The sequence below is a fragment of the Cupressus sempervirens genome, chromosome 2 (genome assembly GCF_028749045.1).
Source record: "Cupressus sempervirens isolate cs-2001-9-10 chromosome 2, ASM2874904v1, whole genome shotgun sequence".
Classification (NCBI taxonomy): domain Eukaryota; kingdom Viridiplantae; phylum Streptophyta; class Pinopsida; order Cupressales; family Cupressaceae; genus Cupressus; species Cupressus sempervirens.
In genome coordinates this window covers 163937767-163956919 of record NC_143119.1, presented here as the reverse complement: position 1 = coordinate 163956919, position 19153 = coordinate 163937767, and positions in this window count along the sequence as shown.

Here is a 19153-nt window from a genome sequence, read left to right as displayed (position 1 = left end):
GAATTTCACTAAGTTTGCCAAACAATTTTTTTTTTTTTTAAAACATGAAAGATAAACCATCCACATGATAGCAGAAGCATTAACATCATTCAACTGAAAGTCAACATAACACACATAACAAGTTACATTCTTTAAAGATCCCTTAACGTTGAATCACATCTAATCATAACTATTCATCTAACATCACATCCTTAGCAATGTTACATCCAATGTTCTTAAACAATATTACAAGTGTCTTTTTTTTGTAATTACTTTTTAGATTGCTCAATCATCCATTGTACATGTCACAAGGTATGAAAGGCTTGAAAGAATAAACATCCGTGTAAATAAAGTACATCATCATCCAATATTAATTCATGATGCTGATAAAGTAAATGAAACCACATGTCATACATGATACATCATTATCATAAAGATATAAACACCCATCATAAAAGATAACCATTTATTACAAACATAAGTAACTAAGTGCACGATTCCTCCCAACCATTAATAGCATCATTAGACCATCATGGGCCCTAGCCATCCCTCTATGCATAACATCCCAAAGCGCCGAAGAGATCATCGATATTAACCATTGTTTATTAATAGATTGCTAGTCCTAACAAACATTAATAAACTCATCAAATTATAAATACTCAATCAACAAAATCCTTCCATAAACTCATTAGTTAATATTTGGCTAACTCTAAACACCATTAAGGTATATCAATAGGTTATTAACATAATAATTCAATCTTAATCCAATATCATTTAGAGTCTCTAAATTTAAATCAACATAATATAAATTATCATCTCACAATTATCTAATATATATTAAATAGTATTTAATTTACATTAAATAGTATTTAATTTACATTAAATAGTATTTAATTTACATTAAATAGTATTTAATTTACATTAAATAAAATCAATATTAAAAGTCAACCATTAGACTCCAACTCGCTAATACTCATATCGATAGTGCAATAATAATTTGCTTTAGTCTTCTTAATGAAAATTCTATTATACTAGATTCATCATTATGAATACTAATGTCTTTATTCTAATTTAATTAACAGATTATTATTAATAATCCATATTTAGTACTATTGTGATTATAATAATAATCAATGTAACATATTGAGCATAACATTTAATATTTGTCACTTTACAAATATTAATGTTTAGTCATGACTTTATATACCTATGAAATAATACGTAATAACATATATTGCCATTGATAGCTATATATATTATTAAATATATTCAATGAGATTTACATTAATTAATACTATTAATGTTGAGTAACAATATTCATAAACATCAATTTATAAGTAAAATCGATTTAAAATACAATAACAACGTTAATATAAATATTAAAAGTCAACTAATGTTAATGAATTACAATCTAATATTAAAACTTAATCGAATTTAAAAAACTTTATAATATATTAATGACGGAGACTCTTCAAAGTTTAAGCGATTATAAAAAAAGTTGAACGAAAGTATTGCGAGCCGTGTAGCTCGCGGGTCGCAGGCACCCTGTGTACTCGCGGGTACTCTGCGACCTGCGTAGGTACACCGCTGGTGAGAAGATGGGGTACGAGGGGTGGGAATATATCCCGCTCCTCCAACACATATATAAAATTTTATTTTTATATAACATTTTTTTATAAAACGTTCATCAAATGCGCCATTCAAATTTATAGTTTTCTTCCACTACGATTCTATACATATATGTATATATATATATATATATATTTTTTTTTTTTTTACATTCATATATTCTATAAAAGTATGCAGATTCTATATATTTAAAAAAGAGAACACGAATGTAGCTTTTAAATAAGAAGAGTTTTCAAATTCTTTGAATTAAGAATTTTCTTTTTAAAATAATTGTTCTCTAAATTTACCCATTCATCCATCTAATAGGTTTGTCTGTACACATCTGAAAATATAATTTGATAGAAAGATTACATCTAACCATTCAAATTTTCAACTTAGAATTTCTATTTTAATTTCAAATCTTGTCTATCTAATTTCACAATATAAATTCGAACCCAAACTCGATTCAGATCTAATTTCTTTCTTAAATTGAAGCTAGGGTTTTCTAATGAGTTCTCTATTGATTTCTTTTGCAACCAAATAAATACATATCTAGATTCCAATTTCAAATTACAGATTCAATCATAGAGAAGTTTTAGACACATATAACAGACATGATGAAGACAGGAAGAGAAAGAGTGCAAATAGAATATGTGATTATCACGAGTGCACCTAGACACTGATGCTAATTTACCATGCCTCAGAAGTCCATAGAAAGTCTCTTCCTTCTTCTCATACACAATTCCTCCAAGATCCAAGCCAACTGAAATTCCCACATGACTAGAAGTGCTTGAAGAAGCATAGAAGCATGTAGAAACATATGAGCATGTAGAAGCATATGAGCTTCTCAAATGCATGTAAGCTTTGAAGCTTGTCCAAACACACTAGGAGAGCCTCTATTTAAAGGCCTCTAAGATGCATCTAGAATGTGTCTAGAAACAACTAGAAGATTAGCATGACAACCAAGCATGAGTCTTCTCCAACCTTCTAGATGAGTCATAAGGTTGTAGACACCATGTGCCCAAATAAAATGCTAACTCCTAAGTGTAGACAACTTGTGCATACTTAGAGTGCAAACTCCTGTGTTGTCTACATGACAACTCTTGAGAATTTGCCAACTCCTATGTGAGCAAATATTAAAACAATGCACAATAATTTATTTAATATTTACTTTTACTCTTTTTAATTTATTTATTTATTAAATCTCATGCACTAACTTTAATAATTCCACTTATTTAAAAGTAAATATATTTATATTTTAATCACATGAAATCTAGAATCTTTTAATAATTTTAATATCTTTTCCACTTTTACATTCATTTTCGAAACTTAATTGCTAAAATATTTATTAGCTTTAATAATAATATTATTTAGTCATTTATTTAAAAATGAACTCTAAATATATTATTATTAAAATAAATATTGTCACATTCCAAATTTAAACTTTTAACTTTTATTTTCTAATTTAATTATTTTATTTTATTAATTTTCTAATTAATTAAATAAAATAAATATTAAAATACCATATTAATTTTTCATTAAATTAAACCATTAATTAAATCTTTTAGTTAGGCTTAATTAATAGAAAATACATCAAAGACTCACAACGAAAACCCATCATAGCCAAAATCAATACAAAATCAAACCAAAGGTTAATATCACGAATTATGTCATTTGACGCATTCGGAGGGTACTCAACTCAGATACTTGTCCTAATTTCTAATTAGGACAAATGACTTAAAAGGGTTGGGATTTGGACTTGAGAATTTATCTCCCCTCTCTTATCATTGAGATAATGTGATAGGGTACGCTCATCCTGACAATTTAGGGAAGTCGATACCCGGTACCTGCAACCTACATAAAAACCATGCATGTACAAGCACAATATATACTAAACTAAATAGGCTATGGCAGGAAGTGGTGCATCGTGTAGATCCCAACTAGCAGGTGACTATGACTCCCTTCCTTAACCACATCAGACATGCCATACATAAGAGCAAACACGCACACCATACACATGCAAGTATGGGGTAAGTATCCATAAGAAAACACATATGATAATAAATCATCTTACTAATCATCATTAATAATTGCAAACACTAAAAATAATCATCGTGCATACATGAAATGTAAAGTCTAAATGATCTCATCACATAATAACTGAATCCATAACATAATATCTGATAGTCTCAAAACAATGCTGCTAACCATCAACATAAAACTAGCCCTAAAAGAGTTCAATAATGATAACAAAAATGTGACCTAGGGGCAAGCACTCCATAGAAATGGATGAAGTTTAGGATTATAATTTTTAATAATTATTCTAACTAAGAATTGATATATTTTGCTAATTTTTATAGATAATTTTTTAGCTGCTAAAAAATATTAAAAATTAGGGGTCTAGTTCCCACCACAAAACTATACGGAAATAAAATTATTTCCCTTTAATCTTAGACTATGTTATAGATAATATATATAGCTAGAGCATTCAAAAATAAAAATCAGCTTTAGACCTATATTTTCTCTTTTGCAATGATTCAAATTTCAACTCACATGAAATTGATAGTTTTCATCTCCCACCACATTTTTGAAAACAAATCTATTCTAACTAGAAGAAAAATTATATATTCTAGAAGAGGACTCTCTCCTCTAGAACGTCGTATTATTTTTTAAAAAAATTGATATGATTTAATATTTTTTCTTTTTCAAAGTGGATATTTTTTCAAGTGTTAAAATATGTGCTTTTAGAATTTTTTAATTACAATGTACTATATCTAATTAAAACACTATAAATTCTATATGAGAATATTCTTGACTTTGAGTTCTATAAAATGGTGTTTCTATGTTAGTAAAAACATCATAGAAAATAGTAAGAGTTATTGAAAAGACACTTTTACAAAATTATTTAATTTCCTTAGTGATTGGATACAAACTAGTATAAAACATGCATTTAATAGACATTTCCAATTGGAAAAGTGTGAGACCATATATAACTTAGCTAGAATGAATTTATCTAGATCATATATTTAAAAAATTTTGATTTTTAGATAGAAATAATCAAATTCAATCGTTCTGATAAGTCATCCTGAAAGGTGACACAACTTTGTACTTTTACCCACATATGTTTGAGACACATTTTAACTTCAACCACATCTCCTTATGATCTTACAATTTTAAACCTAAGAATAAGATCAAAATACTTTGAAATCTCTTCTATGACACTATTGCCAACCTTTAAATTGTGAGATCAGGAGGGAATATAGAATATTCTTACTTGGTTCAAAAACTCCCACTAGGACATGAGACTTAGGAGACTTATAATCATACCTTGGATAAAAAAAATTGACTAAGTCTTGACATGTTTTAAAACATTTTCAAAATAAACTTGGATATAAAAAAGATGATTTAGAGCTTACCCAACTTAGGGCACAGGTAAAGAACCTAAGCTTTTTCCACCAAAACCTATCTAACAAAAAAATGCAAAACCTAATCTCACACATTTCATTTGGATTTTTGACATTAATTTCTCAAAAAATCAGAATGGTGAAAATGCAAACTGTCAATGGCTCTCTCTAGGGATAATGGATAGCTTGCATCCATGTAAGGATCTAGAATTTCTAAAAAAGAAGACCACACACTTGACCTAATGACAACATTCTTATAGAGAAACACCTAATCAAATCAGAGGAAGAACATGAAATATTTACAAAATGTATAGTATCCAAATATATATAGAAAACCCTAGAATACTATTCATGGAAAGAAAAAGTACCTTCAACTGAAGTACTTTTTCAAGAATTGTCCATCAATTGGCAATTCTAGAATATCTCCTAATAGTTCTCTGATGATAAATAAATCTTGTCCCCACTTATCATGGTTAGATAAGGGACCAGCTAGATACAGTCAAATTTTCCATGCTTACCTTTATCTTCCACTCTTGTATTCTAAAGTGGCCCCAATTCTTCTAGTCCAAATTTCCATTCTAACATCCTTTTATCATAAAGATGCTTTACTTGTAGGTGCAACTTTTCATTTATTGCAGAAGCTTATCTCCTGGTCTCATCTAGTTACATAATGTCATCCATTCTTTATCACATTTCATCTATTACATCACCATTATATTGCTAAATAAATTTATACATACCATTTAGGTTGCTTTGTGGTAACCTGGTTTGTATTCCATAAACTAAGTCATAAGGTGCATAGCCTGTGGCTTTCTTCATTGTTACTCTACTAGCCCATATTGCTAAGGTAAACTTGGAATCCTAGGCCTTCTTGTTTTCATCCAAAATCCTTTCAATGATCTTTAGCAAGCTTTTATTACTGGATTTTGTGTACCTATTCCCTTGAGGATGATATGGGGATGATGTAGAATTTTTAATGCTATATTTTTCACAAAAAAAATCATATTCTTCTGATCTAAAATACATATCATTATCAACAATGATCTTTTTTGGAGAACTAAACCTGATGATAATATTATTTAGGAGAAAATCTATAACTACTTTTCTAGCTTCTCTTTCTGTGGGAATTTCTTTAACCCATTTTGTAAAATAATCTGTTGCAACCAAGATCCATGAGTTCCCACCACTAGATTTGTTTGTGATTCTCTTATGAAATCAATTTACCATTCTTGGAATGGTGCCTTCACCTCTACTAGTCTCAAACATAAACTTCCAGAGAACTTTAGCTTTCTTGTGAATCTTTGTCAAGCATCACTTTTCTTCATGAGTTCATGTACATCTTTGAACATTTTAGGACACCAAAATTCGACCCTAGTCACCTTCTGAGTTGTTTTTTTAGCCATAAAATGGTTGCCACACACTCCATTGTACATTTCACTTAGGATCCTAACTAATTGTTCTTCATCAACATATTTTAGTAGTACACCTTCCAAAATTCTCCACTATAACTCTCCTTTGACAATAATCTACCTAATGTCTTGCAATTTCAATGCCATCTTTTGATTTTCATTCATTGCTGGTGCATTTTTCATATACTAAAAATAATGAATTATTCCCTTGTACCATTCACAAGCATCCATATCAAATAAATTACATTTGCAATTATCATCAATGTGGTTTATTTGATTTTCTTCTAAGTTAGCATTTGTCGTTAGCTTTTCAAGTCCTTGTCGTTTGACCAAATTGGTGATCTATATGTCTATATTGAATTCTTGGATCATATTAATCCATTTGCACCATCTTCTTGACATGTCCTATTGAGAGAAAATATCTTTCATTGCAACGCTTGGGTAAAATGTAAGTACAATAGCACCTATGAGATAACATCTAAATTCTTTTAGAACTTTGACTAATGCATATTCGTGTTTTTCATTTGCATATTCATGTTTCTCATTTATCTCATATTTTAGTTCTATAGCTTGTAGGGATTTTTGAAAGAATGATATGGGTTGTTCAAACCCTTCTTCATTTCTTTGTAATAGGACTGCTGCAAAAGTATGTAAAGAAGAAAATGAGAATATGTGCATGGGTTTTACATAATCAAGGGTTCTCAAAATAGGGGCATCTTTAATTGATTACTTTATCTTTTGAAACTCACTAGCTGGCTCACCATCCCATTTGATTTCAAAATCCTTCTTGAGCATCTTAGAGATAGGTATGCTTACCTCTACAAATTTAGTAACAATCCTTCTCAAAAAGTTAATCTACCCAAAGAAAGATTGGATTCCTTTTACATTTTTCCTTGGATTCAAATAAATACCAAATTCCAAGGCTCTAGAAAACACCTTTTCCAAATGCATACAATGATCATTTTCCTTTATTGAGCATGTTGTCAAATCATCTTGGTACACTACTAGAAACTTGTTAATAAAATCTATAAAGGCCACATCCATGGATCTCTCGAAAGTAGCACCAAAATTGGTTAAACCAAATGGCATCTTACTATGTAATATGTTCCCCATGATGTTGTAAATGTAGTTTTATACTATTTTGATTCTTTTACAACAATTTGGTTATATCCAGAGAAGAGATCCATCATTGACATTAATTCTAGTCCAATAACCCTTTGTAGCATATCCTCCATGTTAGTAAGGCCATACTTATCCTTTAATGAGGATATATTCAAATTTCTAAAGTTAACACATAACCTTGTATCTCCACTTTTCTTTCTAATAGGAACAAGACTTGATACCCAAGAAGAGTGGTTTGTTGGCTTGATAATCCTAGTGTCCCTTGGTTTCATCAATTCCACTTACATTTTTGTTGCTAAGGTTGGGTTATTAGGCCTTTTGTTCTATCTAAAAGGTTTAGCACCTTCCTTGAGTGTGACTTCATGCTGAAATAGATCTTCCCTATAGGCCTCTAAGTCATCATAAGACCAATCAAATACATGCCTATATTTTCTTAATAAATTTACCAAGGCCTTTCTTGTTCTAGGAGATAATATCTTACCAATATATTTTTAGAAATATAAGAGGAGTAATTGAGAGGGGAGGGGTGAATCAGTTACTACTAAAATAAATCCTAGATCCCTTTTGATGTTAGTACAAAATGCAAATAAATAACTGAATACTATTGAAGCTCGGTAAACACACCTAATGTTGTAACTCAGTAGTAACTAGATTAGATCAATAAAAGATTAACTTAAGAACCAATAGATGTTATTTGTGATTATCATCACTTTAACTTAGTTTCAAACACATAAATAAAATATCATGAACACATTTGACACTAGGATTCAACGTGGAAACCCATTTTGGGAAAAACCACAAATTGTAACTAGTTACTATTTTTTACTTTTCTAAAGTGATCCCTATTAAAGGTTACAAAATACATTGTTAGGTGTGACCTTGCTAAAAGATTTAACCACCTTGTTAGGAGTGGCCTTGTAAGAGATCTTGAAACAATTCAATGGAATTGCCACCTTGTTAGAAGATTTACAAATGGTTGTTAAACCAACTCTATTAAGAGATCTTAGATCACTTCTATAATGGTTAGAGAGTAACAATGAAATGACCTGATTGAGATGCAACTAAATTGCTAATTATAGATCTATGTTCTGGCTTATACTTGATCCTTCTTGGGGTATGTGCAGGATCATGGTGTGCCAAAAAGTGGCGATGTGAAAAAAAAGAGTTTGAAGACGCCTAAAAGCACTTCAAAATCTGCTCTGACTTTTTTTTACCTATCCAGGAACCAAACCTGGAAGGTTAAGCCGAGCCTTATCAGATATCCGATTTGATATTGGATATCCGATTTTAAATCCAATATCCGACTAATAATTAAAATCATATAATAGTATGATATATTATTTAATATTATTATTATTGATATAAAATAATAATAATAATATTAAATAATATATCATACTATTATATTATAATAATAATATTATTATTTAATATTATTATTATAATAATTATTATACTATAATATAATAATATTATTATAATTATTATTATACTATAATATAATAATATTATTATAATTATTATTATACTATAATATAATAATAATATTATTATAATAATAATTATACTATAATATAATAATATTATTATTATATTATAATCATATAATATTATACTATAATAATAATATTATAATAACATATTATATTATAATAATATAATATAATATTTCATATATTATAATATATAGTAATGTAATATAATATATAATAAAAAAGTATAATATATTATAAATTATAATAATATAGTATAATAATAATATTTTATATTATAATATATAGTAAATTAATATAATAAATATAAAATATAATATAAAAATATATAAAATGTAATATATATGTTATATTATATATATTATAATATCGGATATCTGATACCTGTGCATGGATTAAACACAAAATCACAGACCCGCGGCCCTTATTTTCACGCGAATTTGGGCCAGTCAGATCGGATATCAGATAATAAATCGGATATCAGATAGCAAATCGGATATCAGATATCAGGTATGTTCCCCCCCCCCCCTCCCCCCCTGACTCATTTTTAACCTAAATTTAATAGATTTTAAGAAGATTTTGTTTGTTTTAGTTGAATGTAGGGTTTTTTTGACAAAAATGGTTAAAATTTAGATTTTTTTTAATATATATTACGTTTTGCAATTCAATAGGAATGGCTGATCAAAATGATGACACTGAGGCAGGGAATAATATTCCTCGCAACCCACCACCAAACGATCCAGTATCCCCACAAAACCGTCCACCAAATGATCCTCTACCTCCTCAAAACCCTCCTCGAATCAAGGATTTGATAAATGAAAATCTCACTGAGTTGAGAGGTTTGCATAGAACATACAATAATGTACCTGCACTGGCTCCTATGTTATCCACGTTAAACACCATAGTGGATAACATTGAAACTCTTACAAACCAACAAAATGCCGCTCTTCGTTGGCGTGATGAAATGCACCAGATGTTTGATGATGGTTTGGATTATGATGAGGTCACGGCCCTCAACATAACCAAAGACGATTTGGCAAGCCTTTTTGCTAACCCAAAAACAGGTATACCAGTTGACCCAAAAAAAACCAAACTATCGATTAAATGGTGCACAAATGATGCCATACGTGCAAATTTTTGGGACCGTTGGTGGATGGTCTTTGATATCCCTCCACATGGCAATTTAGACATACCATTTTATTTCCTTAAAAAATTATATGCAGAATTTGTGTTGAAACTTAAAGTGAACTATTGGAGCATGAAGCCCAACATGGGCTTAGGACTAGGAGCTCCTCAGGATAGACCCTCTTCCCAGCGAAAGAAACTTGGCACTTTCCCCCCCCCCCCCCCCCCCCCTGATATCTCCCCCCCTCCTTGAGTGCAGCATCCAGATATTATGGTAGAGGCTAGCTCTCAGACCATCAGAGCCATCCATAGGCTGAGTAGCCTAATGATATCTCAGGCTAGGTCAGTCTTGCCTCCTCGTGTTGATGATGTTGGTGCGAGTTCATCATCGGCTAGCTCATCACATGTTTGTGTGCCTCACACTTGCATTACATGCAAGAATATTTGCTTGGGTCACATAGGTGATCTTCCTGAGTATCATTTTGTATTAGACGAGGATACACCAAACGCACGTGCAGAGGCTACAGACCCTGATGCGAGAGAGGAGGGGAATGTAGAGGCATGGACTCCTTCGGTGTCGATACGTGTATACATTTTTTTGTTATGACATATGTGATTTAAAGTTAATTTTTATAATAGAGTAATTTTAATTTTTAAGCCACACTGACTTTTACATGTATGTGATCTTCATTCATGTTTAGTTGATGACCGAGGAGGAGCTCAGACAGATAGATGATGCTACACTCTCGGCCATTTCATTTGGCCTTGATAAATCTACGGTACATTATGTTGTGTTCGCATTTCTTTTTTCTATTTGATATTGTAGCATATATGGTTCCTAATCTTTCTTTTATCTTGCAGATACCAACTACCCCGGGGGGACAAAGTGCGGGGGGTGAGCCAGCATGCATTGACAAAGGAAAGGTAATTAGATATTTTCTAATTGATTAAATATTGATGCATTCTTGTAAAATTTTTGTGGTAATCTCATTTAATTACATTATTTATTGTATATAGGGTGTGGCTATTGGCGATGAGCCTGTACAGATTCGGCATCCTAGATCATCAAGGATTTTCATTCGCACAGAGAGCCCCATTGTATGTATAAGTATCATTTATTTTTTATTTTTTTAATTGATGCAGAGGAAAGTATGATTGTTGTTCTATAAAATTTCTATGATTTTTTCCGTACCAATAATGATTCATGTCTTGCATATGTTCATTACAACTTAAATAGGCTTATATGCACTTGTCCAACCGACCAAGTTGGTTACAAAGGTTTATTTAATCAAACAAATACCAAATTACTACTTTCCCTCCAAAACTAATATGACCGTTTGAATTTGAAATTCAAATTTCAAACTATAGTTTTTATGCATTCCCTAACTTTCTAAACTATTCCATTGACTCAAAATTGGTCATATGGATTTATTAAATGCAACTAAGTAAATTTCCAGAAAATTGAAGTTTTTATTATTTTTTCTCCAAACCACTGTACACTCTGATCTCCCCCTTTCAACTGAGATCACATATGACATATATAAAGGTCTACATGACCATTGGAACAACCATATAGGCGTTCCCAACCATAAAACAAACAAACAACCACTTTTTGCTAATACTGTTTAGACTCTAAATACCCTATTCTAAGGCCTTTTGGTCCCATGGAGTCACTTGGTTTATAACCACACCAAAATGTTTGTGGGCCTTACATGTGCCTTTATTACAAAACATAGACCAACTTGTAAAATATGGACCAAACCTTTATTCCAACTTCCTAATCTACTTGAATCCTCGCTTTCATGGAGTGGCAAGGTGTCCGTCAACAGAGATACTTGTTCCCCCCTGCCACATAGGTTAGGTGCCCTGCACCACCTTTCCTCTCTCTCATTCTGAACACTAGTCCACCAAGTGAGTGATGTTCCTCTCGGTCTTGTTGTTGCTACTTTTACCTTCTTATCTGCCTCTATGTCTTCAAGATCAAAGTAGTTCTCAAGGGCCTCTATCCACCCTGGCACTTCTTCACTATCCATTTTACCCTGGTATATTGGAAAATCAATATGGTTCTTCCCACCATTACCTTGTACTGCCTTAATGATTCTCATAAATCTCCTTTCTTCAGGATCATCTGTTGTCTCATGCTCTTGCCTTGCATTACCAACCTCTTCTTCTTCATGGTTCTCTCCATGATTTCTTCCTCTAACCTCTTCTCCTCTAGGTTCTTGCCTTTCCTTTTCTAAGGATTCTATCCTTGCAATAAGCTTCAGCTTCTCTCTTCTCATCTGTCTTTCTTCCCTCACTCTAGATGCTTCAAGTTCTCTCCTCTCTCTTTTCTCTTTTGCCAACTCTTCTCTCAATTCTTCAAGTTCTCTAGCCATTTGATTTTTAGGAGGCATTTTCACAACAAGTTTTCTTCCTTCCCAAGGGCCAACTCACTGATTCTCTTTCTTTCCTCACCAAGAAATCTCTTGACACCACTTATGTACCTTTCAAATCTAGGACACACAAGGAGGAATTAGACACACCAAGGCTTCAACAAAGGGACCAACACACTAAGGATTTTCAAGATTATAGGTCTTGGTCACACTCCTAAACACCCAAACTTCAAAACCCTCCTTAAAATGGCTTAAAAACTAGGGCCTGCTTGTTCAAACCCCAAAACTCAATTCTAGAACGTTTTGACTTGTCTAATGACAAGATATGATCATGACAACCTACATGAACCTATCAAATGACACATCTACCATATGAAATCCTAAAATCCTATCTCATGCCCAATTAGAACTTTCTTCCACATATGAGTCCAACATTATAACTTTGTATGCTTCCATGAGCCATAATTGATGCAAGAATTGCCCAATTGACTTCAAGAGATGTTCCATGACCTCTGTAATGCCTCGGATCTTCAATGTTCCCCTGATGAGAATGGGATGCTCTTGCATCACTTATCTTCATAAATAAATTCAAAACTAATTTTCGTGATATTAACAACTACTATTTTGTATCTCATAGGAGACTCCTAGTGCACATGAGGTTCGACGGGACAGTTATGTAGATTTGATGACGCGGCCACTCACTCCTGAGGAGGAGCCTACAATAGTAAGTTGTAGTTTGAATTCATGATTAAATATGTTATAAATTTAGCATGCTATGAATTATAATGTTATAGTTTAAATTGTAGATTCATCTGACAAAGGTATTTGAACATATACAGCCCACAATCACAGAGGTACCAGCATTGCCGAGGGCATACGAGAGGACTCCTGACCAGCGTAGGAGGTCGACGAGAGAGGTATTTATTATGAAATTTTGATAGTATTAATCTCCAATACGGAAAATATCATTATGCATTTGAGTAATTCAATGTTAGATACGTAGAATCATATAAATTTAGTAGTCTAACTTTGGGTTTTCCTTTTTTGTTTATGTAGGAGGCATCCGATCCACCTAGTGCAGCGAAGAGGCTGCATTTTGATCATCCACCAGCACCCTAGGATAGTATAGTTTTCGTAGGATGCATCATGAGACATTTTGAGATGGCATATGCCACATTGTATATAGAAACATTGATATTATACACATTCTGATGGCAGGATCAGCCACATTTTGTATATGGATCTATGTATTTTGATATATATATATTTGAGTACTTTGTCTATGGATACATGATCTTTGATATATATTTGTGTAAAATTTTGTCTATGGATACATGTATTTTGATATATATTTTTATCACTTACGTGCACAATGATATACATATTAATTTAGTATCTAGTATTGTTCAATTTATCGTGGATCATGTGTCATGCCCTAAATTTTACTAGTAAAAACACAACAATTTTTTATTTTTTTTTAGCTTATGAAGTCGCATAAGAAATTACATATTGTAAAACAAGGTTATCATTGAATAGGAGTTCAAGACTCATGTGAATAGTGTGAAGGTGTTAACATTTTAGTCACAGATGGTTTTCAAATAGATTGGATGAAAGTCTAGTTCAAGTTAGCGTCACGAGTCAAACAAGCAAGTTCAAGATACAACACTCATAAATTAGTGAGGTAATTCATATCCTAACAAGCCTCTGATACTAATATTCTATTAGGGTTTGTCAGTTGTATCATATGGACTAGGTCGTGATTCTAGCATGTAAGGGAAGGGGATCAGAATTACTTATTATCCTCATTACCAATGTACACACATTCATTAATCATTACAATATATATTAATGTGACAATTAGTATATTACTATATCCTCATTATCTATCAACATTACTTCCTCACCAAATTATTGAGTGCACAACAAGATTGTAAGCAATCTACTAAGTTTTAAATTTATACAATCAATGGTATCACATAACATCTATGGATTGTTATTATCAACTAGTCATTTACAATACCACAAGGAGAAAACTTTCTTTCACATTTTCAAATGATAACAATGATGTCAAAGCAAATTTGTGACTCGTACCAATGCTTTCATAACAATATAAACTCCAAATGAAACATGCATATACAACCTTATCAATATTTTCTTCTACACGTACATTAGGTAACAATGATACAATCTCCTTCCATCACAATGGGGCAACATAAGGGACTTTTCAAAATCATAAGGAACATGGACATTGAAAGATATGGACAATGAGTAGCATGAACATTGTCCAACATGATCGTTGAGAACATGAACAAGCTAGTGAATCCTCCTTCACAAATGAGGGCACAATGTCAAGTTTTCTCATCCAACATCAATCTGCAAGATGGTCATTCCAAGCCATTTCCATTGCTCCCTTGGACACAAATCTGCATATGCAACACAACAAAATAACAAGGACCATGGGTGCTTTCCACCCAACCATAGGCCTCAAAGAGACCACCCCCATGCTAGGGAACAAGGCTCAAACTGGGATACACATACAATCTTTCAATGCATAAACATTACATTTCAAACTTGAACAATTTCCCCCCAAGACTATTTCAAAATGGCTTCACAGATGGAACCATAAACATAGGGTGAAGGTGTGTTCTAAAATGGAGACTTGCCATACCAAACCATATTTGCAATAAACAATTTTCATGCCCTCTTGGGGCTATCATAATTCACCAAATTTCATGCCCTCTCGGGGCTATCATAAATGAACCATTTAATGCCCTCTCGGGGCCTCCACATTTCCTCCTCCAAACCCACTACCATCAGCTATAACTCCTCAAACTTCCTTTCTACACCATACTTTCCTTATCACCCCCAGCAAGATATGAAATGTTATGGCATACAATGGAGCCCATACTCCAAGGTTCTCAATACATTTTTCGAACCCAACTTAAGCCCTTCACCCTGGACTTCTCTTCCCTTCCCACAAGGGTGAGTGTAAGTCCCAATCCCATAACAATACTCAAGCACAAAACAAGAAAACAAAACTAAGTAGAAATAAAACAAGAAATTTTGGCAAACACCCCACTAGTTTGGCCAAGACCCTCTAATAAAGCCTTCCCACTAACTTATTTTAGCAAAAACACTAAGCCACTCCATCCTTACGAACTTGTCTCCTCTAACGGTTCATCGATAGTCCTCACGAGCTCTAAGTTATGACCCTCGAAGGATCGACCTCAAAATGCACTTAGAGCACCTTGAAGACTCCTCGGTACAGGGTGGCCGCAAATGATGGATGGTCTTTGTGGCCAAAACAAAGGTGTGACTAGGGTTCACCTGCTCATCTAGAGCTAATGGGACTGACGATTCGATGCCAAGATCAACAGTTTCAAAGTTACGCTGTGGTGCACCTATGAACTGAGGCACACTGCGAGTTTTGGCATCGAGCGAGATCATTGTGCTGAATCCAAACGGAATGTGATCTCTCAAAAATGAGATAGGTTATTTTAGGCCTCAAGATCACCGTCCTCTAGCATTTGACAGTTCGTCGATAGCCCTCACAAGCTCTGAGTTATGACCCTCGAAGGATCAACCTCAAAATGCACTTAGAGCACCTTGAAGACTCCTCGATAAGGGGTGGCCGCAAATGATGGATGGTCTTTGTGGCCAAAACAAGGGTGTAACTAGGGTTCAACCGCCCATCTGGAGCTAATGGCACTGACGATTCGATGCCAAGATCAACGGTTTCAAAGTTACACTGTGGTGCACCTATGAACTGAGGCACACTGCAAGTTTTGGCATCGAGCAAGATCGCTGTGCTGAATCCAAATGGAATGTGATCTCTCGAAAATGACATAGTTTATTTTAGGCCTCAGGATCACCGTCCTATAGCATTTGACAGTTCATCGATAGCCCTCAGAAGCTCTGAGTTATGACCCTCGAAAGATCGACCTCAAAATGCACTTAGAGCACCTTGGAGACTCCTCGGTATGGGGTGGCCGCAAATGATGGATGGTCTTCATGGCTAGAACAAGGGTGTGACTAGGGTTCACCCACCCATCCGGAGCTAATGGCACTGACGATTCGATGCCAAGATCAGCAGTTTCAAAGTTACACTGTGGTGCACCTATGAACTGAGGCACACTGCGAGTTTTGGCATCGAGTGAGATCGCTGTGCTGAATCCAAACGGAATGTGATCTCTCAAAAATGATATAGGTTATTTTAGGCCTCAGGATCATCATCCTGTAGCATTTGACAGTTCATCAATAGCCCTCACGAGCTCTGAGTTATGACCCTTGAAAGATCGACCTCCAAATGCACTTAGAGCACCTTGGAGACTCCTCGGTACGGGGTGGCCACAAATGATGGATGATTGTTTGAAGACTACTCCATGTGTCACTATCTTTCTTGGAAAAAAAATTGCTTTTGAACATCAAGCTTGCAATATTATCAATTATTGTCAAACTTTTTCAACCAAGTCAAAATGTCAAATGCAAATATTTGTTTGCATTTTTTGCTAAGGGGAGTTTCATAAATTGACTTTGATTTTCTATGTCTCTAGTGCTTGAACATACTTAAAATGGCTCTTTGGTCTTAGAGCTATTGGTATTTTCTAACTTCATGGTCTATGATATGCATACTAAGAATTTCTTTCACTAAATGGTTTCCTTGATCTATTGACTACACTTAAATTTGTTCACTTGTCATCTCTCTTTCTATATGTTCAATACAAAGAGCTAGAAGAGACAAATAATCTTTCTTACCTTCATCTCTCTAAGCACATGATAGAAATCAATTCTAAACTTGAGAAAAGGTTAGAGGAGAATATTGCATTCTTAAATTAATCTCCCTTAAGACCTTTACATACACACGGGGCATTCTTAAATTAATCTCCATGGAAGAAAATTTCATAAAACTAAAGATTCCATAGTGTTGAAACATAAAATCCAAGATCTCATTTATGATGGGATTGTTGATACCTCTAATGACTCATCCACTCATAGCCTTCATATCCAACTTCATATCATGTCAGTATGCATGTGCTATCTTGCTTATTGGCTTTAATTGCTTATCCTACATGCTATCTTCTTTCATGGATTTTATGGCTTATCCCAAATGTGCTTCATACAACTTTTCAATATGAAAGTCTTTCAAAACATTATACAATATTATGACTCTTTATGCTTTCAAATGCTATGATTGGTTGTAAAATGGAAGAAATCAAGTATTTTTAATTGTTCATCCGTACTTTATAGATTTTTCTTATTTGATTAGTTTGATAAAAATAGTTTTAATAATCATAATGTCGGCTTTATGTCAAATAAGGAAAAAACCAAATTTGTAATAAGATATCCGGATGCAATTATCTTTCATATAGTTATAAATGCTCTTAAAATTGTCGTTATAGCCTTGTATCACATGCAAATATGATTTGGAAGAACTTGTTCAATATCTTCCTCTTATAATTCCTTACAAAGAACCTACCAAAATACAAAAACCATATACAAAAAACTACACATTTTACATCATAATACATCATAAATTTTAGAAATTCTCCCCAATACCACCCCCCTCCAACTCTTCATGATGTACCTACATTCCAATATCATACAAAAATTAGTAACTTATTGTATTAAACAAGATAATCATCAATTCATTAAATCATTATGAAGAAAATAACATAAGAAGTATATATACCTAGTCAAGTATTCCAATAGGGTCCTCTCTCTGTTTTAGGGTCTCCAACAAGGCTTCATGATCAGCATTAGCAATAGTAGAAAGTTCTTTTACTTTTGGTCTTCCTCGCTGCTTCAATAACTTTACATTTGTTGCTATAATAAGATGTGAATATATGAGAATTACTTTGTGCTTCTGATAGTCTTCGAATGCAGGAATTTCGTTCCTTCTAAGCACGTATGTCTACAGCCATGTTCCAGCAACAACCACTGAACCAGTAGGATACATGAATCCATCATCATCTGTGATCGGTTGTGCAAGTTTTTGTTTTCCTCTTACACAACGTGCTAACCAATAATCGGATTTCTCATCATTCCCCTGTGGTGCAACCAATGCAAAGACATGTCCTGGCTGAAGTAGATCTGATAGATGATTATGCTCAAGTGAACTTTCCATGTCATCATTTTTGATAGAGGGTATGATAGAAAATGGAGTAAGATAATGTGGAGCCCATGTGTCCACCCACTCACTTGACTCACAGTGATCCCAATCACACTGAAAACAAGTACGACAAAAACAAGCTAGTTGTCATGTCCAAATGGTCTATGTACTAGAATTAGAGCTCTGAAATGAATGCATTTCTGATGAGTTTGTCACTGTAGCACAATATGATCTATCACCTATGGACCCTTCCTCAACCAACCAAAAGAACCTGTGTACCACTGAATTAAGAGTCCCCCCCTGTGATAATTCTAAACTACACCAATCAACAATGCTACAAGCATCAAGAAGCTCTGTTGTTGAAATCTTCAGTTGCTCCTTAACTAGAGCTCTCTTCACACATGCCCCTGCTCCATCATGTTCCCCTTTTCCATGGCCAGACTCAAAAAAACTCCAAATATGAGGCACCCCTTTCTCTACGTGCATCCTACACAACCAATAAAACATGCGAGCATTCTTGAATTGACCT